This window comes from Crocuta crocuta, unplaced genomic scaffold (genome assembly GCF_008692635.1).
Source record: "Crocuta crocuta isolate KB4526 unplaced genomic scaffold, BGI_CrCroc_1.0 scaffold408, whole genome shotgun sequence".
Lineage (NCBI taxonomy): Eukaryota > Metazoa > Chordata > Mammalia > Carnivora > Hyaenidae > Crocuta > Crocuta crocuta.
In genome coordinates, this window is record NW_027527444.1 from 1,408,654 (window position 1) to 1,429,503 (window position 20,850).

At 49.7% G+C, this 20,850-nt stretch overlaps 2 long non-coding RNA genes across 2 annotated transcripts; one reads left to right on the plus strand and one right to left on the minus strand.

The window, feature by feature from the left end:
- Positions 1–1,157: 1,157 nt before the first annotated feature.
- Positions 1,158–7,009, minus strand: LOC144229262 (uncharacterized). Its single transcript, XR_013334427.1, has 3 exons — positions 5,837–7,009; positions 2,474–2,680; positions 1,158–2,228 (listed from the first exon to the last, which is right to left on the minus strand). It is a non-coding gene; the product is annotated as an uncharacterized LOC144229262 (long non-coding RNA).
- Positions 7,010–10,555: 3,546 nt separating this feature from the next.
- Positions 10,556–11,681, plus strand: LOC144229269 (uncharacterized). The gene is made up of 3 exons (XR_013334434.1): positions 10,556–10,601; positions 10,714–10,857; positions 11,448–11,681. It is a non-coding gene; the product is annotated as an uncharacterized LOC144229269 (long non-coding RNA).
- Positions 11,682–20,850: the final 9,169 nt, after the last annotated feature.

Below are 20,850 nucleotides of genomic sequence, written 5' to 3' on the forward strand. Positions count from 1 at the left end.
GCCCACACCTTTAAATAGCCTCCTTGAAACAAATCCTCCTCAGATTACCCAGGTTGAGTGTGAGCTCTACCTCCTACAGAGATCCCGACTGATCGAGGCACAGAGGAGACTTGGAATTTTCCAGGCTAATTAAAACACAAAGGTGGACTGAATCTAGGAATGACTCATTCACAGTAAGCGAAGGCTAACGTCAAGGGACCCTGTGCCTCGCCCTGTTCAAATAAAGATACTGAGCAGTTGGAAGAGAGTGGCAGCGGGAGAACTTCTCACGGCAGCGGCCAGGATGCGCCAGGCCCCGGCGAGCTGTACCATGTTCTCGCGTGAACAGTGATTTTGTTTCAGCAAAACAACATCAGCTATGACACTCAATTAAAGCTGTTAATCTGACTTACATGCTTTGTGATTGTGTTTGTGAATTATTTGCAATTTTAGTGTAGCCACATGATCATCCAAGTTTATGTTCATGTTTCGTATTTTTAAATAACACTATGATGAGATGAGACGCTTACGTAGGGGATTTGTGAGACTTGCACAAAGGCCAGTCTAGGCCTCCAATTCCATCCACCGCGGAAACGCTTCGGGGGCACAGCCAGCTCAATATCCATTTGCCAAAAAAGTTCTGATGTTAAAGTGAAATTAAAAATTGTTCACCACTCCTTCCCGTTTTACGCCCTACGCGGACACTTGGGAAAAGTCCAAGCCCTTTTCTACGCAGGTTTTTCATCCCATCTCTCCATCATGCCACCTTCGGGGCTCAGCACAGACACTCTCCGCTGTGAAGTCATTCCTGGTGTCCCTTCCTGACCGAAGGTGGACTCTCTGTTCAAATTTCCCAAGTGCCTCACTTCCCGCTGCCCGTTGGCGTACATCTCTCTTCCTCCTGTTCGCTTTTGCTTTTCGGTTTTTTTATTAAAAATTTTTTAACATTTATTTACTATTGAGAAACAGAGGGAGACAGAGCAAGAGCAGGGGAGGGTCAGAGAGAAGGGGAAACAAAGAATCGGAAGCAGCTCCAGGCTCTGAGCTGCCAGCACAGAGCCCGACACGGGGTCGAACCCACAAACTGAGAGAGCATGACCGGAGCTGAAGTTGGACGCTTAACCGACTGAGCCCCCCAGGCGCCCCGGGCTTTTGCTTTTTGAAAGCAGGATCTGTACTTCATTCTTTTGTATTCTCCTTCACCTTGGCCAAGGTGTCTTAATGTATTATAGACGCTTAATAAACATTTAGCGAATGAATCCATGAAAGATATGAGAGTGTATGTATTTGACGCACTTTGTGTGATGCGTGCATACATATACAGTGACGCTGGGAAATAGAAAAGTTCTGTTCAGCTGCATAACACACATTTGTCTGGTGTTCTGAGCACTTGTTCCTTCTGCATCCGGAGCACAGTCCAGGCAGCCGTCCAGCACCTCCATTAAACACTGTCTCTTAATCTGCAACCTTAAGCTGCTTTTGTGCCAGAGCCTCTGGTTTGAGACACCCTCCATTTGTATAACGCAGCATCCCCTTGGGTCCCTGCCCCTCTCACCATGTCTTCTACTAATGGATCCTGGCATAATCAGCCTCTCTTCCCTGAGTATCAATCGTCAGAGAGGCTTAGTTCTTGTGATCTCTGGGGGAAGGGGGATGCAAAGAGTTCAAACGCAGACCATGCCCTTCAGGAATTTAGATGACAGGGAAAACTGAGGTGTATCCATGCTAAGTCAAAGTGAAAACACAAGGAAGCTCACCCACACTTAGAATGCCTGAGAAGCCATGTAAAAAGCATGTCCACGTACGACCACGTGACTAGTTTGCAACATGGCACTGCAGACTTGAAACCTGCTAATTAGCTTCACTGTGGTGACTATTTCACAGCGTACACACGAAATCGTCATGTTGTATATACATCTTAAATTTATATAATTTTTAGTTGTCAATTATACATCAGTAGAGCCGGGTGTGTGTGTGCGCGTGTGTGCCCATAAGCATAAATGGATACCCTATCAAGAAAACTGTGTAAAACTCAAAACTTCAAGGCAATACATAGGGAACCATTGATTATTCATTTAACAAAAGACGTTTTTTTAAAAAACCCAGCTTCCTGAGTATACTGGAATTGTCACAGATTTTCTTTTAAGCTGGAGGGACCTTGGAGGTTATCTACTTTCAGACTCGCATTTTGTAAATGAAGAAATTAGGAACCATCTGTTTTCTTCACTCTTATTCCAGGACCCCGAGCCCTGTGAAAGAAAAATCACACAGCAGGGTGGGTGGGTGTCATTGCCAAGTTGAGGGCCCAACTTCAGTTCCTCAGTGCTACTGGAGGGACTCACAACCTTTTAATTTTCCTTTACTCACCTCCCTCCTAGTTCCCCTTCAAATGCTACCCAAATCCTTCTCGTGTTTCTTTCCTTTTCTACCCCTTTCCCCAAACTCACTCGAGACAGCTGACCTTGTCTTCATTCAGCAAATATTTAGGAAGTACCTACTACGTCCTAGATTCAGTTCCAGATGCTGTGGCTAGAGCCGCGCGTTAGGTCGAGGTTTCTGATCTTAAGAAGCTTCTATTCTTGTTGGATGCTCTTGCCAGACAACAACAGGCAGACACACACAAGTGAAGAAGTTGACAGTGACAAGTAATCAAGGAGAGTGAGGGGCGGCCGTCTCACATCGGGTCCTCTTAGAAGGCCTCCTGGAGGAGGGAACGTTTAACCTGAGCTCTGACCACACGAAAGGTCCACTTCCTCACAGTTCAGGGGGAGAGCATTCTAGGCGGAGGGCTGAGGGCAAAGTAGCAAGAATTAGGTCTGGAAAAAAGAGGCAGGGGCCAGATCGTGTAACCCAAGGTATGAAGTCCAAATTTTATTCCAAGTGGGGCTGGAAGAAGCCCCTGGAATATTTTAAATGGGGTTGTGACAGATTTTGAGTCATACTTTTTTTTTTTACAGATAGGTTTTATTTATTTATGTAAATTTATTTTGAGAGAGAGAGGGAGAGGCAAAGAGAGAGAACCCCGAGCAGGCTCTATACCGCCAGCACAGAGCCCAGGCGGGGCTCAAACCCACAAACCATGAGATCGTGACCTGAACCAAAATCAAGAGCTGGATGCTCAACTGACTGCGCCACCCAGGCACCCCTGATTCATACTTTGAAAGGTGCGTTACTGCCGTGTGGCCGGTGGGTTGTAGAAAGGACAGAGAGGAAGCACACAGGAGTTAGGGTGCTGCTCTAATCATCTACGCAAGAGACGGGGGCTTGGCCCAGGGACACGTCAGAAGGGATGGAGAAGAGATCCGTTAGGAACGCATCCTCAGGTTGCATGAATAGGATTTGTGGACGGACTGAACGCGGGGAAGACGGGAGGCGAGGGGTCACGGGCAGCTGGGGGAAGAACGGGCTGTGAGGGAGCCGGAAATCAGGAACCCTGGCTTGAACTTACTCATGAGACATCCATCTGGAGACCCTGAGAGGCAGCTGACGTCCGAGTCTGGAGTAAGGGGGACAGTCAGGGCTCAGGTTGGACCTGATGGCCATGCGCATCTGCGCTGCTTCAGTGCCCTGGCAATGAGTGGCGATCCCACAGGAAGTGACTGCAGGGCTGGGAAACAGGCGTGGGGGGGGCGACCTTGGCTGGGTGCAGGGGTGGCTCATCCCACAGGAGGAAAGCAGCAGCTTGGGACGAGCTGGGGGTTTTGAAGGAGCGCGAGAAGTGGTTGGGAGAGATGCTGGGAAGCAAGGAGGGCCTGCCTCTCCTCACAGGGGCGCGAGGGGGTGTGGCTGCCATGCAGTCCCCCCTCCCCCATCCTGACTCATCCGCATTCACTTTCCTGATTTCACCTTGGACGAAGAGCCCTCCCTCCCTCTCCGGAGGCAAGGCTAATTCCTAGACCTTCGCCCATAGCCGCATCCCCACAACGTCCTGGGTGCCCTGCTCCATTATTCCTCGCATCTCTTAGACCTTCACCCCACCTTCCCAGAAGCCTAGAAACATGCTGCNCAGCCCCGTCTCTCTTTTCTCTTCATATCCAGATGCTGGGAAGAGGTCTTTCCTTTGTTTTCTCTGGTCTCACCTCCATTTCCTCCTTGACCCACCGAAAGTCGGTTTTACTCCCCAACATGCCCTACCCCTGCCCCTGTGAAGGGTGACGATGGCTTGAGGTGCCCAAGGCCATGCTGCTTTTCAGTCCTTCTCACACGTGCCCTGTCTGCATCGCTGACATGTTGGTCACTCCCTCCTGAACCCCCTCCTTCCTTGAACTTGTCAGTGTCACATTCTGGTCTTCGAGCCGAGCCTTTCTGCCTTCTCTTCCTTGAATCCCTCCCCCCGCCCCGAGTGGTGGTGTGTGACCTGAGTTTGTCCCCTGTGACCTGTCACTGCCCATTCTCCCTGGTTGGCTGACTCCATATTGAGGATTTCGATTATTATCTGTGTACCAGTGGTTCCCCAATTCCCTGCCTCGGGCCCTTCTTCCCAACTGGGCATCCCGTAGGCACCGCAAACTCAACCCCGGCAGGTCGCTCTCAACACTGTTTTCCCTCCGATTTTTCTCGGAGAATGGCACCACCATCCGTCTTCCTGGCCGAGTCTGAAACCTGACATGTGTCATACCATCCCCCTCCCCGCTGCCTTCTCAACCTGGCTCCCATTTCGGTTATTTGTACGGCGTTTGGTCTGTTCCCTTCTCTCCAGTCCCGCGGGCACAGCCTTTATTCAGGCCACTATCATTTTTTACCCAGGCGACTGCCACAACTTCCCATTTTAGGACTTGGTGACTATCTCGAGTCTGTCACCAGTATCAGATGGATGCTTTTCTAAGAACACACAGCTGATGACACCCTCCTTGGCTTGAAATCCTATGATGAAAAAAAACCCCCAACTCTCTGATGGACTTTGTTTCAAAAAGGTGGGGTGCACACACACTGAAATCTCTCCTTTTTGCTTCAATACACAGAAATGATGGAAAAGATAAAAATCATCAAGTATGTAGGCAGTCACTAGTCACTCCTGGAGAGAAGGGAGTGTTGTGTGACAGAAAACTATGATGACCGCTACAAAGCGGGAGTGCCCACTGGCACAGGTGTGGGGGGCGGGGATGCTGCAGCCCAAGAGGACACCTCCCCCCCCATCACAAAACCCCTGAAGAACAGCGACACCGTGAAAGAGAAACAATACACAAATAGAAGACTGTGAGCCGGGGAAACACAGTTAACACAGTAGGAAGGGGACTTTAGAACAAGCACATTTAACATTGTCAGTATGGGAAAGGGTGGACTCACATCCAATAAACAAAAACAGTAAGTTATTTATAAAACTGTTATTAAAGGGGCGCCTTGGGGGCTCAGTCAAGTAAGCGTCTGATTTAGGCTCCGGTCGTGATCTCAGGGTCCGTGAGTTCGAGCCCCGCGATGGGCTCCCTGCTGATAGCACAGAGCCCACTTCAGATCCTCTGCCCTCCTCTCTCTCTCTGCTCCTCCCCTGCTTGCTCTCCCTCTGTCTCAAAAATAAAGAAACACTAAAAATAAAAAGAAATGTTATTAAAAACAGAACCAATTTTTAAAAATCTCTGAAGTAAAAAAAAAATGCAAGTTTAATATGAAAAAGTCAGTAGGCAAACTAAATACAAGATTGTGCAGGGCTGAAGAGGGAATTCCAGACCTAGGAGGCTTTGCTGAAGCATTCTCTCACACTGCAGCCTAAGAGAAGAGCAGAAGGGGACTCCAGTTCACGGAAATTAAGAGTCACAGAGGAAAGACACGGAAGTTCTACTGTTCCCTTAACAAGGTTGCCAGCAGGGAATGTGGAGGGGAAATTAGAGACCTAAGGACCAGAGAAAGTCCCGGAACATACCTTCCGCTACTGAAGCTTCCGGTCAGTCTAAGGAAGAATTAAAACAAAGAAAAAACTCTAGACATGTCGTAATTCAGATTAAAGCAAAACTCTGAAAGCTACCAAAGAAAAGCGAGCAGATCGCCTACAAAGGGAAGGGAATTGGACCGACGGCTATCAGGCACCCTGGCCCGTGAGGAGATAATGCAATGACATCACCAAGGGGATGAAGAAATCCTCTTTGATCTCAGAATTTTACTCTCGGTCGACCTCCCATCTGACAGAGCTACAATGGTCTATGACCCTACACACTGTCTGAAAGAATGAATGAACGACACGTTCCAAGCAGAGGAGACACTGGTCTTGGAAGACGTCATGGGCTGCAAGAGGCCAGTGCACACAAAGGAATTGGGAAAGGGATTTTGTACAATAAGCACCGACTCAGAACTGTTGTGAGGCTTACAAAATTTTTTTTAAATGCTTATTCATTTTTTTGAGACACAGAGAGTGAGTGGGGAGGGGAAGGGAGACACACACATACACACACACAGAATCTGAAGCAGCTCCAGGCTCCAAGCTGTCAGCACAGAGCCCGATGTGGGGCTCGAACTCACGAGCCGTCAGACCATGACCTGAAGTCCGCGAAAGTCTATTGCTTAACCAACTGAGCCACCGAGGCGCCCCTGTCCTGAGGTTTTAGCAACAGAATCTAACAAGAAGGCCAGGGGCTTAGACAGGGAGAGGAGCCTACTCAGTGCCCAGGTTTCTAACCACTTCTCTGCAGACCCCGTTCCCCAGGGTCCCGCGCGGGCCGGACACACACGTGCCGAATGCCTGCTTGCTGCAAGATCGGGTGAAGGGGTGAGTGACGGTTGTGGCCAGAGTATCTGCGTTTTCAGAGCGAGGCCTAGCACCTCCCCGAGTCCGCTGAGGCCGCCCCAGCCATGAGTCGGGTCTGGGCGGCCAGGGAGGGGTTGCTGCCTGACTGTTCTAGACACAAGCTTGGATTGTGCTCCTTCCAAGGGCTTCTGGGAAAACTGCCTCTGCTGGCAGCTCTGCCCTTAGGCCTGAGGCCAAGAACCTCTGAACAAATACTGTGCTGCTTCGCAGGCCTAGGAGAGGAGTGCAGGCTTCCTGTCTGCGGGGTGCCTGCCGGGAGGCTCCTTCCCCAGGATGCAGGATCCAGATCCCGTCCGGATCCCGTCCAGAGCCCCTCCGGATTCGGTCGGGAGGAGACCACGCCTTTGTGCGGCCCTCGTTTCCAGCCTCCTGCAAAGAGAATGTAAGAGATGGGAAGTCTCCTCACCTCCTGTGGTTCTGACTCTCTGAGCCTGACGCTTCGTAAGGAAATAATCACCTGGGTCGTGGGGAGTCCGCCCTGAAACGCCATCTATTTTGGGTGACCAGAAGCTTTTTGATCAAGGCACAAAATGAGCAGTGGCTCCCGCTCCTGGGCTGTCGGGGCGGGAGGGGCGAGGGCAGGGCAAACTCGACCCGCCGTTTCCCAGAAAGAGGCCTTTGTCATCATTCCGAAGAGTGCAGGACGTCGTGAATGCCTCCACGGGTTCTAAGGCAGCTGCGAGTTTCCAGGACAGTTCAAATCCAAGGCAAGACAAATAGTGTGACCCGGCTTGCTCACCGGCAGTGTGGACGGGCCACAGCATCTCCCCTTCCAGGCAAAGACTCTGTTTTTAATCTGTTTATGGAGGCCATTGCGAACCCATCTTGAAGGTCTTTCCGACTCTAAAACCGTGTGATTTGCCACGTTCTGGCTGCAGGGTCTTCCTAGCTTCCCGCGGCCGCCCCGTCCCTTTACTCGGGTTTAAGCACACGAGCGGTCCTAGGACGCCTGCTCCCGTGACCATTCTGCACCTGCACGGCTACTTGCCGCGTAGTGGGGACACATGCTCCGAAAAGGCCATTGAGCGCTCCTGAAGCGAATCGCGGGGTGATTTTCAACCTTGGCTGAGTTCTCAGTACCAGCACCTCCTTTCTCGTCCCGCTGAGGCCTTCCTGCGCCTTCTTCCCTAAAGCCTAGTGTGCCGCCTCTTCCCTGCAGGCGCCCAGGCTGCCACTACAAGGGAGGCGCCGCGGGGTCTCCCCTCACCTCTGCCCCCGCAAGTTGTCTGCATTTTCCTTCCCCATTCCAGCCTCAGAAGAAACAGCTTGTCTCCTCCTCTTCACTCCAGGGCCCCTCCTGCCTCAGAGCTGCGACATGTCCCCTCCTCTGCTGTGTCATCCCCCTCTGCGGTGTCACCCCCTCCTCTGCATGTCACCCATCCTCTGTAGTGTCACCCCTCCTCTGCAGTGTCACGCCCCCTCTGCAGTGTCACCCCCCCTCTGCCCTCTGCAGTGTCACCCCTCCTCTGCAGTGTCACCCCTATTCTGAGGGGTCACCCTCCTCTGCATGTCACCCTCCTCTGCTGTGTCACCCCCCTCCTCTGCATGTCACCCCTCCTCTGTAGTGTCACCCCTCCTCTGCAGTGTCACCCCTCCTCTGCAGTGTCACCCCTATTCTGAGGGGTCACCCTCTTCTGCATGTCACCCCCCTCTGCGGTGTCACCCCCTCCTCTGCGGTGTCACCCCCCTCTGCCATGTCACCCCCCCTGCGGTGTCACCCCTATTCTGAGGGGTCACCCCCCTCTGCGGTGTCACTCCCCCTCTGCGGTGTCACCCCCTCCTCTGCGGTGTCACCCCCCCTCTGCGGTGTCACCCCTATTCTGAGGGGTCACCCCCCTCTGCGGTGTCACCCCCCCTGCAGGGTCACCCCCTCCTCTGCAGGTGTCACCCCTTACTCCCTGCTTCCGTCATCTCATGTCAGGAACCTGCCTGAATTTCTCCCAGATCAAGTCCCCAACAACGTGCCNCCCCTTCCAGGCTCTTCACACCTGCCACTGCCCACCTGGGCCGCTAGCAGCTGCCCCCCGGCCTGTCTACAGCTGTTAACCCCCGTCCATTTTCTAGAAGCCCCCGATCTTAACAGTAAAGCGCCAGGCCGCCTTGCTTTTAAATCCGCCGCGTCGGCACCGGGGCAGCGATTCCTAATTCCTTAGCTGGAATATGGATCCTCCGTGAGGCCCCTCTTTACTTTTAAGCGCGTCCCACAACACCGCCCCCCAGCAGCCAGTGCGGCCCCCCACTGCGGGTTCCCTGAGAACTGCCAGGCTTCTTGTCTAGACCGGGCCCCTAGTTTTCCAGGCCCAGTGTAGACTAAACATGCAGGCCTCTTGCTAAAGCATCATTAAGGAGGTGACGGCAGTGACGGACAACCTTGAAACCGAGCGCAAGACCCTTCTGAGCGCGGCACTCTGGGGTTGGCGCAGGCCACGTGTCCGTGAAGCCACTTTGTTTCTTCCCCGTGTTTGCGTTTCTTGCTAGACCGCTTGCTCTACCTGAGACGTTTGTCCGCAAACTTCTGGTTATGCTTTTAGACAAGCATAGGTGGTTCTTAACCTCTTGAGATCGTCAGGAAGCCTTTTTTTTTTTTTTAATTTTTCAAAAAATGTTTTATTTATTCCTGAGAGAGAGAGAGAGAGACAGCGTGAGCACGGGAGGGTCAGAGAGAGAGGGAGTCACAGACTGAAACAGGCTCCAGGCTCCGAGCTGGCAGTCAGCACAAAGCCCCACGCGGGGCTCGAACCCAGGAACCGCGAGATCATGACCTAAGCGAAAGTCGGACGCTTAACCGACTAAGCCTCCCAGGTGCCCCGGAAGCCTTTTAAAACTATGCTGAACACTGTGGACCTCGTCCTTCTAATGTGGAGTTTGGAACACAATTTTAGAGGCTTCACACACTCTTGCAGGCTTCTAACCTGAACTCCACGGAGGCCCATACATTTGAGATTAAAAATCTTATTTGAGAGGAGCCTGGGTGGCTCAGTCGGTTGAGCATTCAACTTTTTTTTTTTTTAATTTTTTTAAAATGTTTTATTTATTTCTAGGAGAGAGAGAGAGAGAGAGACAGCGTGAGCACGGGAGGGTCAGAGAGAGAGGGAGTCACAGACTGAAACAGGCTCCAGGCTCTGAGCTGGCTGTCAGCACAGAGCCTGACGCGGGGCTCGAACCCACGAACCGCGAGATCATGACCTAAGCGAAAGTCGGACGCTTAACCGACTAAGCCACCCAGGCGCCCCGAGCATTCAACTCTTGATCTCAGCTCAGGTCATGATCTTATGGTTTGTGAGTTCGATTCCCACATCAGGCTCTGTGCCGACAGCTCAGAGCCTGGAGCCCCCTTCAGATTCTGTGTCTCCCTCTCTCTCTACCCCTCCCCTGCTCACGCTCTGTCTCTCTCTGTGTCTCAAATAAAACACCGGGAAGAAAAGAGCTCACTGTGACTTGGACAGTTAGGTATTTCATTACCACTTTCACAGATGAGGAACCTGAAAGTTCAAAGAGCTTAACTACTGAGCTTAAACGAAGGGGGGGGGGGGAACCTGGCTTCTGGTCTGTATCACTGACCCTCTGCTGTTCCCCTTTACGGGCTGGCCTGGGACAGGACACAGATGGTACGCAGTGCTCCTGGGCGGCTGGGCCTCGCCCGCAGGCGGGTCTCACTGTGTAAGTGCTCGGCCCCCCACAGCTTCTGTTTGCAGGTCCATCGCTCTGGACGTCTAGCGCCCGCCAGTGACAACCTGGGAGAGCCAGCACATTACTCCACACAAAAAGGCCATGTCCCTGTCTCTGAATGGACGTGCGACCTCCCGGCCCCCCCCACCCCCCGCCGAATATCTGTGAAACCAACAATTTTATCTTCTGCCCCAGGTTTGGAAACCAGGAGCCCCTGGTGAGTTTTCTCGCCAGCACGGATGGCACACGGGCGAGGGGCGGGGGCTGGGCCCAGCTTTGGGACCCTGCTCTTCAGGGGCTGCTGGGCCTGCTGTTTCCCTGTCTTCCAGGACAGACCTGCAGGGGCTGGAGGACTGAGCCATTGGAAGGTTCCATGCCTACCCCGAGGAAGCCGTGTTAGCAGTAAGCAGGGCCGGGCCAGCCTGCGCGTGCCGCTCTCTGATCGGGAGCTGGTAGGAAAACGTAGACTGGAGGTGGGCGCACCTGAGGAACGCTTACTATTGTTAGCGATATCAGGAGACTGTGCTAAGGTCTCCTCTAATCTCACAAACGGCAGACCAGCAGGAACGAAGAGCTCGGCTTATCTGAGCGCGTGCGGCGTTCGGGCTCTGAGCTGCTTCCTGCTGCTCTCGCCGTGAGCCCCGGGGAGGTTCGGGCTTTTAGCTGTATTTATGAATGGGGAAGCCAAAGCACTGGGCTAAGTAAGCTATTCAAGCTCACGTGATATTAACAAGGGGACCCGCCTGGATTTGACCGAGGCTGTATTTGGTTTCAAAACCTGTCCTCCTCATTACAAGCTCAGTCACCCTCACTCACGCGTGGGCTCTGGGTCACACCTCCTGCGCGGATGTTGCGTCTTCTCGCAACTAATCATCCCACAGCCTGCAGTAGGTGACGCTTTCCCAAGATACTGCTTCACCCTCTTCGCCGCCTACTCAAAACACTCCTGGTTGCCTGTAGGAGAAGGATAACGTTCAAACTCCCTCTGATACTTGCAATTTGCTGTCCCTTATGTCCTTATTTTTACCCGGAACATCCCTTCTTCTGGTCTTACAACCCGCAGATGAGGAACAGGAGACTATGGAGCGGAAAGAAGACGGGGCTGCAAACTCTGCGGGCACCGATATAAAACCTGTGACTACTGGGGTGCCTGGGTGGCTTAGTCGGTTGAGCGTCCGACTTTCGCTTAGGTCATGATCTCGCTGTTCGTGGGTTCGAGCCCCGCGTCGGGCTCTGTGCTGACTGCCAGCTCAGAGCCTGGAGCCTGTTTCAGTCTGTGACTCCCTCTCTCTCTGATCCTCCCCTGCTCACGCTATCTCTCTCTCTCCTAGAAATAAATAAAAATATTAAAAAAAAAAAAACCTGTGACTACTGATACCTTCATTCATGTCAAATGTTAAAGAAAGCATTTTGTTTATAGGAGGCATTTTTAAATAAAGAGGATATCATGACAGGAGACAAAAATATACACTGGGGGAAAAGACAGTTTCTTCAACAAATGGTATTGGGAAAACGAGACACCTACATGCAAAAGACTGGAATTGGACCGTTTTCTTACACCACACACAAAAATCAACTCAAAATGGATTAAAGACCTAAATGTGAGATCTGGAAGCATAAAACTCCTAGGAGAAAACACAGGCAGTAATCTCTTTGAAATCAGCCTCAGCCACATTCTTCTGGATATGTCTCCTAAGGAAAATAAAAGCGAAAACAAACTATTGGGACTACACTGAAATAAAAAAACTTCAGCACAGCAAAGGAAATCAACAAAATGAAAAGACAGTGTACTGAATGTGGGAAGATATTTGCAAATAATATACCTGATAAGTTTTTTTAATGTTTATTTATTTTTGAGAGAGACAGAGACAGAGAGACAGAGCGTGAGCAGGAGAGGGGCTGAGAGAGAGGAAGACACAGAATCTGAAGCAGGCTCCAGGCTCCGAGCTGTCAGCACAGAGCCCAACGCGGGGCTCAATCCCATGAACCGAGATCGTGACCTGAGCTGAAGTCAGACGCTCAACTGACTGAACCACCCAAGAGCCCCAATAAGTTTTTTGTTTTTTTTTTTTTTATGTTTTATTTATTTCTAGGAGAGAGAGAGACAGCGTGAGCAGGGGAGGGTCAGAGAGAGAGGGAGTCACAGACTGAAACAGGCTCCAGGCTCTGAGCCGGCAGTCAGCACAGAGCCCGACGCGGGGCTCGAACCCACAACCGCGAGATCATGACCCAAGTGAAAGTCGGACGCTTAACCGACTAAGCCACCCAGGCGCCCCGAGCCCCAATAAGTTTTAATATCTAAAATATATAAAGAACTTACACAACTCAGCACCAAAAACCCCACAAATAATCCAATTAAAAAATGGTCAGAGAATAGACATTGTTCCAAAGACACCCGGATGGCCAAGAGACACATAAAAAGAAGACATCCCTCATCATCAGAGAAATGCAAATCACCTCACACCTGTCAGAATGGCTAAGATAAAAAATGCAAGAAAGAACAGGTGCTGGCCAGGGGGTGGAAAGGGCCACTGCTGGTGGAAATGTAAATCGGAGCAGCCACTGTAGAAAGCAGTGTATTACCCAAAGAAGACAAAAATACTAGTTAACGAAGATGCACATACCCCTATGTTTATTGCAGCATTATTTACAATAGCTAAGATATGGAAGCGACCTACATGTCCAACGATAGATGAATGGATGAAGAAGACGGACAATAAAATATTACCGAGACATAAAAAAGAATGAGATCTTGTTATTTGCAACAACACGAATACCCCAGAGGATATTATGCAAGTGAAATAAGTCAGAGAAAGACAAACACCACAGGATCTCACTCATGCGGAATCTAAAAAATAAAGCAGATGCACAAAGAAACAAACAAAAGCAAAAATAGACCCATAGATACAGAGAAGAAACTGGTGGTTGCTAGAAGGGAGAGCATGGAAGGGTGGGCCAAAGGGGTGATGGGGAGTGGAAGGTACAGGCTTCCAGTTTTGGAATGAGTCACGGGGATGGAAGGTACAACACGGAGTATCGTCAGTGGTAGCGGAATCGTGACGTGTGGTACGAGATGGGGGCTGCATGTGTGGACACATGTGGAGAGCGTGGCCTAAGCCTTTGTGGATTCACTATGTTGCACACCTGCAACTAATGTAACATTGTGTTCACTACTCCAACTATTCTTCAATAAAAAAATAAATGTAAAATGGGGGCACCTGGGAGGCTTAGTCGGTTGAGCTTCTGACTTTGGGTCAGGTCATGATCTCACGGTTCATGAGTTCGAGCCCCACTGTTTCGGAACCCCTGCTCACGTTATCTCAAAAGACAAAAAAAAAAAAAGTAATAAAGTAAAATATAAAAGGAAAACTAAAGAAAAGAGAGACAGAGGGAGAGACAGACTATCAGTGACATTTTCCATGTCATCAATTACTAACAGAGGCTAATGTACAATTAAATTCTCCTCCCCATCTGTTGCTTGCTGGAAACTCTGGTGTCTCTGTCCAAGGAAATTGTAGTGAAGGGCTTCTAGAAAAACAAGTTTCCTCCTCAGAGACATGGATACTAAAATCTTTCCTGTTGGATTCTCCATCCAATTGTTCAGTGCTGCTCTGAAGGTACATTTGTCAGGAGAGCCTCACCGTGCGAGTATGTTTGCCTTAAGTCTCCTTCCTGCTGAGCAAAGGTACGAGGAAGGAAGTTTTGCATTTGTTGTGTTATGGCTCCACCAGTTTTCTCTGCTAGGAAACGCTCTTCCCAATAATCTATTGATTGGCTGGTGGTTACAAAAAGTCGCTTTTACGAAGCTACAGAAAAATTCTGTTGAGAATAAATGCCCGGGCAAATCTTATGGTGTTTTCTTGGTGTAGGGGTGTGGGTGGGGGTGAGAGCATTAGTTTTTGCATTAAAAACATTTTTTTTTAAGTTTATTTAGTTGGGGAGGAGGGGCAGAGAGAGAGGGAGACACAGAATCAGAAACAGGCTTCAGGCTCTGAGCTGTCAGCGCAGAGCCTGATGTGGGGCTTGAACCCATGAGCTGTGAGATCATGACCTGAGCTGAAGTCGGACTCTCAACCGACTGAGCCACCTAGGTGCCCCTAGTTTTTGCATTTTTAAATTTTGCCTTAGTGTAGAGTGACATGAACACCATGATTCCCCCTGATGGGATGCACCCGGACACACCGCCTGGAGCCCTGGCTGTGACAGTCCCCGCCCGGCCAGCGCTCCCGAGGACCGCAGCCTGCTAGGTCCCTGCCGTCGCGGGGCGCCCCTGCTTCAAGGGAAGAGGCCAGTCTGAGGTTTCTCCTGACTCCAAGGCTCTGCAGTGCTGGCCCTTGCCGGCCACTGTGGGCAAAGTGGACATGGCCAGGCCACTCCCTTATCGTTTAGGCCTCCGTTTCCTCACCCGTGAGCTGAGGGTCAGGGCTGGTTATGTCAGGCTTTCTGGATCTAAAAGCACAGGGCCATGGAAGAGCACTGGGAGGCTGACACCAGCCACCTCTGGACGTGAAGACGTCTCCTTTGTCCCTCAGGTATTCTTGCTTCCGGTGTCGTCCAGACTGCCCATCACCTGCGCAGCGGACGAGAGCCGCGGGGCGCTCTGTTCCAACGGGAATGACGGGGACCCGTGGGGTGTTCTACCCAGAGACAGCCGTGCTCAGAGTCCCTCAGTCGGGGCTTCGTCCCCTCTCTGCAAACATGGAGAGCGGTGGGTTTTGCCACATTCGCAGAATGAAGTGCGAACAGGTCCTCCCTCGCTCCTCTGATTGCCCAGAGTGGCTCTCACTATGCAGAAAGCTGGTCTCTCGGGCTTCCAGAAGTCTGTGCGATGCTGAACGGGGGTCTAGGCTTCCATCCCTTGCTAACTAGCTTTGGGACCTGGGGCTAGCCCACCTCTGGGCCTCATTCCCCCCATCTGTAAAAAAAAAAAAAAGAAAGCAAGAAGAAAAGCAGAGGGTCACAGTATCAGAGGATCTAAAATTCAGTGGTTACATGATTAACCTGCGGCCAAACAGAAAACCAGTCTAAGAGACTTCCTCACTGGCCTGACTGGCCTCAGCCAAGAGCCATCCTCGGACCAGGCCCACCTCTGCCCCAGAGGGTTCAAGTCCAGGCACTCTAAGGGACGGCGGCACCAGGCTGCCCTGAGCAAGTCTATCTCGTTCCAGACGATACAGAGAGTAAATCCTGCCTGAGTGCCCGCAGGCCCCCAGGCCCAGGGCAAGCCCCCTTCTGCAGCCACAGAGAACCCCATAAATGTTTAATTCCTCACGATCACCTGAAACAGGCCCCCAGTGTCCCCTGCACCACGGCACTCTGGCAGGAAGGGGGGAAAAAAGCACTTACTTTCAGCTGCAATTTACTCAGCAGAGTGATTAATCAATTATTCCATCCACCGAGCTATTCAAAAGCATTTCAGAGTGTTTACCGCGTGCCTCCTCGCACTGGGGGAGAAGCCAGAGGGGAGGCAGGAAGGCCTGGGGGGGGGGGGTGCGGGGCGGGGGAGCATGGACCAGACGCATCTGCAAGTGGCCTGGTGCCCGCCTCAGCTCGGAGGAGTCGTCTGGGGGTCCTGCCTCGCGTGCCCACAAACACCCCCTAACTTAACGGCCCTTAAGTCTCTGTCCCCACCCCTCGACAATGAAGAGGTTGCTCTGCCCATCTTCAGACCCACCTCATTTCCCTCCATCATCAATCATGGGGCAATCAGTTCATTTTTCTTGTGTGAATTCTCTACACACAGTGTCATTTTAATTAGAAAACGTTTTTTAATATTTATTTTTGAGAGAGAGAGAGAGACAGAGCGTGAGTGGGGAAGGGGCTGAACTGTCAGCACAGAGCCTGACGCCGGGCTTGAACTCATGAACCGCGAGATCATGAGTTGTAAGATCCCGAACTGAGTCGACGTTGGATGCTTAACCTGCTGAGCCACCCAGGTGCTCGCAGGATGTCACTTTAAAGTGAAAACCCGCCTAAGCCTTTCCTTGCTTGAAGCTCTTCAGGTTTCCCCTGCCCTTAGGGAAAAAGCTTCACAAGCACAGAAGGCCCCCACGAGTGGGCCTTCCCTTCTGGAGCCAGAGCCCTGCTAGCCGTTCTCTGGAACTGAGAGGCTGTTTCGGTGCCTGACCCCGCTGCCCCTTGCCAATGGACTGAACCAGCCATCGCCCCGAGCAGGGCCTTCCCTCCCTAGGATGCCTGGACCTTCAGAGAGCTTGTCTGACCTCCTGCCTCGTTACCCATCCACGGTCTCACACGTCTTTGCCGATTTCTGTGTCTTCTCCAGTCGCTGAAAGCCCAGGGAGTGCTCCTTGCTTGTAAGTCTGGTGCCTGGCGCAGGGTCTGAAAGCAAGCAAGCCCTCAGGCGTGTTGGCTGACTGCCCACACTGGGGATGTGTCAATTACACGTGGTTATGTTGGCTTTTGGTTTGGAGAAGACAAGGCAGAGTCCACGCTTCTGTATCGAGGAGGTGCGCCGAGAAACAGATTTTAGAATAGCCCAGGCCCGATGGGCCTTGCATCTCACAGGGCTTTACTGTGTCCGGGGCAGAGGGTTCCAGGTTGCCTTTTCAAGGGCCTGCAACTCTCNGAAAATGTAAATGATGATTAAAATTTTGTGTCTTTTAGGTTTTGTTAAGATAAAGTGCGCATATCACATAGTTCACCCATGTTATCCAGTCATTACCACAGTCAGTTTTGAGAACATTTTCATTCCCCCTCTCCAAAAAAAAAAAAAAAAAAAAAAAGTAATATTACTGTATGTCCAGGCCAGGGTTTTCTCAGGGGTTGGGGCTGTGAAACCCATCTCAGTCCTTCTGGTGGTGCTTGTTCTCCAGGTCAAGATCGAGCTGGAGACGGGCTTTCCGCTGATGGCCGCCCCACAGGCTGCGAATAGTAAACAAAAGAATGAATGCACGTGGGGCGTTTAGCACGCAGCGAGCGCTGAGGAAACGTGACCTTTTTCCTGCTGCCACTGTCCATCCACCGTGCTAGCAATTTTGCCGTGACTCTTCTCCAGGACACTGCTGCCCTGGACTTGGGCGTTTGCAGTTTTACAGGACGGGCCCCTGGTCATCACCGGGATATGAAACCTGCCTGCTGTGGGAGCCGGCTTGCCTGATCCCCAGAGCTCTCCGTTCCTGGCAGGATCCCTGTCCCAGTGGCTTCTTGACGCACCTGTAAGTGCTGGGAAGCAGCGCCTTGAACTTGGGCTGGCCGCTAGTAAGAGGAGAGTGTTTCTTTCACAGTCTAATCCCATTCTTTCTGGTGATGCCATTTTTCAGTCTTTAAGTAACAGTACTTTCTCGCTTCATTTTTACTGCCTTTGGACGTTGAATTTTTTTCCCTACGGATTTCTTTAAAATCTCAACTTAGACACTTGGATATGTGTTTTGCGTGTTCTCTTGTTCACGAATGTTACAGACAAATGGAAGAGTGGTTAGGCTGCTCTTTCCCTGACTTCCCAAATCCTGCACGGATGGGAGAGGGAAGAAACATAACTTTGGGGGCAGATTGTGTGGTTATGTCATTTCCCATCTTTTTTTTTTAAACTTTTAAAACAATTTTATTCATTGTTGAGAGACAGACACAGAGACACAGCACGAGTGGGGGAGGGGCAGTGGGAAGGAGACAGAATCTGAAGCAGGCTCCAGGCTTTGAGCTGTCAGCACAGAGCTCGACTTAGGGTTTGAACTCGAGAACCAGGAGATCATGACCTGCGCCGAAGTCGGACGCTTAACTGACTGAGCCACCCAGGTGCAGCCCACCCCCATCTTTTTGTTAGAGGGAGGCATGGTTAAAATGTGCCTGAGAGGGAACATAATTTAAACAGAGCAGTTCAGCCTAACAGGGAAATGTGGAAAGGAAGGAGGGTTAGTACTACCCTTTTATCTTGGTGACAGTGCAAATATTATGGGCTGATTTTGTATCAAAGAGGCTCAAGTTTAAGAAACAAAAATCCAGCTGAGCTCACTCTTCCGCTTTGCCAATTGGTAGCATTAGCCATGGCCAAACTTCCAAAGGCATGGGAAGGAAGTAAAATGTCCCAAGTTTGGGACCTGGGCCTCACCCCGACTTCCCACCCGGGCCCTTCCCTTCAACAATCTCCATTTGGACAACGGCAGTGACTTCCTTGGAGAACTCTCTGAAATTAAATTATCTTCTTGGCTAAAAAACTGTTGTCTTCTATCAGGGAAGATCTTTCTCTTTGGATGAATACTTATGAGAGTTACTGCCCCAGCAGCTAGAGCAGCTAAATATACCCAGTGGAATAAGGTGGGAGTGGAATTTGCACTCAGACCATTCCTACATAGAAGGCAAAGAACTCAAGCTGTCCTGGATGATGGCTCCAAGAATACTTCATGCTTTGGGGGTGGGGAGGGGGGAGGAGCGCGACAGCATGAATTCAGTCTCAAAGATAAGGAAATGGACATGGCGTTGGGATCTGGGGACAAGGCTATGAATTTAATTCTGGTGAAAATTCCAAAGCCAGCTTCCCAAAGTGTCATGGGTTGGAATGGCAACCTAAATTGCACAAAAAAGCAACAAAGCATTTCAAGGGTAGGTTTTATTTACAAATAGCGTTATTAAGGTATAATCAACTTACAAGAAACTGCACGTACAAAAGGGTACAATTTGATAACTTTTGAAATGTACATACATGAAACTGCCAACAGGGTGAAGATAATGAGCATATCCATCGCCCCGAAAGTATTTCCATGTTCTTCTATAACCATCCGTCCTGCCTCTCCACACCCCTTACTCCATAACACATTCTTAGTCATGTCTTAAGGTAACAACTTGCTCCATTCCTATAGATTTGTATTTTTTAGAAACTTCTATAAATGTAATTATACAGAATGGATTCTCTAACATTTGGCTTCTTTCACTTAACATAGTTATTCTGAGATTCATCCATGCTACTGCCTGGATTTCCTTGTACAAATGTACTAGTTTAAATCCATCCCTGTTGAAGGACATTTAGGTTATTTCTAAATTTTTGCCATTTTGAAGAGAGTGGCTATGACTTCTGGCGTACAAGTCTTCGTATGGGTGTATGCTTTCATTTCTCTCGGGTCAACGGGTAAGAGTGGAGTGGATGGCAGAGTCAACATGTGTTTAACTTTTTAAAAAGCCACCCACATAGATTTCCAATGTGGTGGTGCCATTTCACCTTCCACGCAACGTATGAGAGCTCCAGTCCCTCCATATCCTCACCAGTACTTGGTATGGTCAGTTTGAAAATGTAAGGCGTTCTATCAGTGTGCAGTGGTATCTCATTGTGCCTTTACTTGGCACTTCCCTAATGGCCAATGATTTGTCTTTTCATGCACTTATCTACCATCCGTATATTGGTGCAGTATATGTTCATACTCTTGCTTTTTTTTTTTTAAGTTTATTTATTTCTTGAGAGAGAAAGACAGAATCACAAGTAGGTTCCACATTGTCAGTACAGAGACCAATGTGGTGTGAGATCACGAACTAAGCAGAAATCAAGAGTCAGATGTTCAACTGACTGAACCACCCAGGTGCCCCTCCTTTTTTTTAAAAATTGGGTAATTTACTTTCTTATTATTAAGTCTAAAATACATACACACACACACACACACACACACACACACATTTTCTGGATATAAGTCCATTTTCAGATGCATGACTTACAAATATTTTCTCCCAGTCCGTGTTTGCCTTTTCATTCTCTTCATATGTCTTTTAAAGGGCAGCAGTTCACCATTTTGATGAAGTCCAACCTATAAGTTTTTCTTCATTTATGGATTGTATCTTGCTTTTCTATGAAAGAAATCTTTAAGTCAAGGTCAACAGATTCTCTCCTATGTTTTCTTTTAGAAGTTTTACAGTTCCTGTATTACTTCTAGAGTTAATTTTTGTATGGTGTGAGGTAAGGATCTAAATCACTGTTTTTGCATGTGGATACCCGAACCTTCTAGCACCATTTGTTGAAGAGGCTACCCTTGCTCTAAATTGCCTTTGCATATTTGTTGAAAATCAATGAATGTCATTAATGTCTCTCTCTATATATATGGCTCTATTTCTGGACTTTCATTCTGTTCTATTGATTTGTTTGTCTCTTTTTATGACAACATAAAACTACCTTGGTCATTGTAGCTTTATAATAAGTGTTGAAGTCAGGCGATGCCATTCCTCAAACTTCTTGAAAGTTGTTTAGGCTGTTCTAGGTCCTTTGCATTTCCATATGAATTTTAAAAGGAACTTGTCAATCTCTATGGAAAAGCCTGCTGCGATTTTGATTGGGATTGTGTTGACTTTAACAATATTAAATCTTCCAATTGATAAATATATTTCTTCATTTTTTAGTTCTTTTTTCTTTTAAGATTTTATTTTTTTAAGTAATATCTATACCCAACATGGACCTCAGACTCAGGACCCCAAGATCAAGAATCCCTCATTTTTTGACAGTAAACCATCAAAACCCTAGAGGAGAAAGCAGG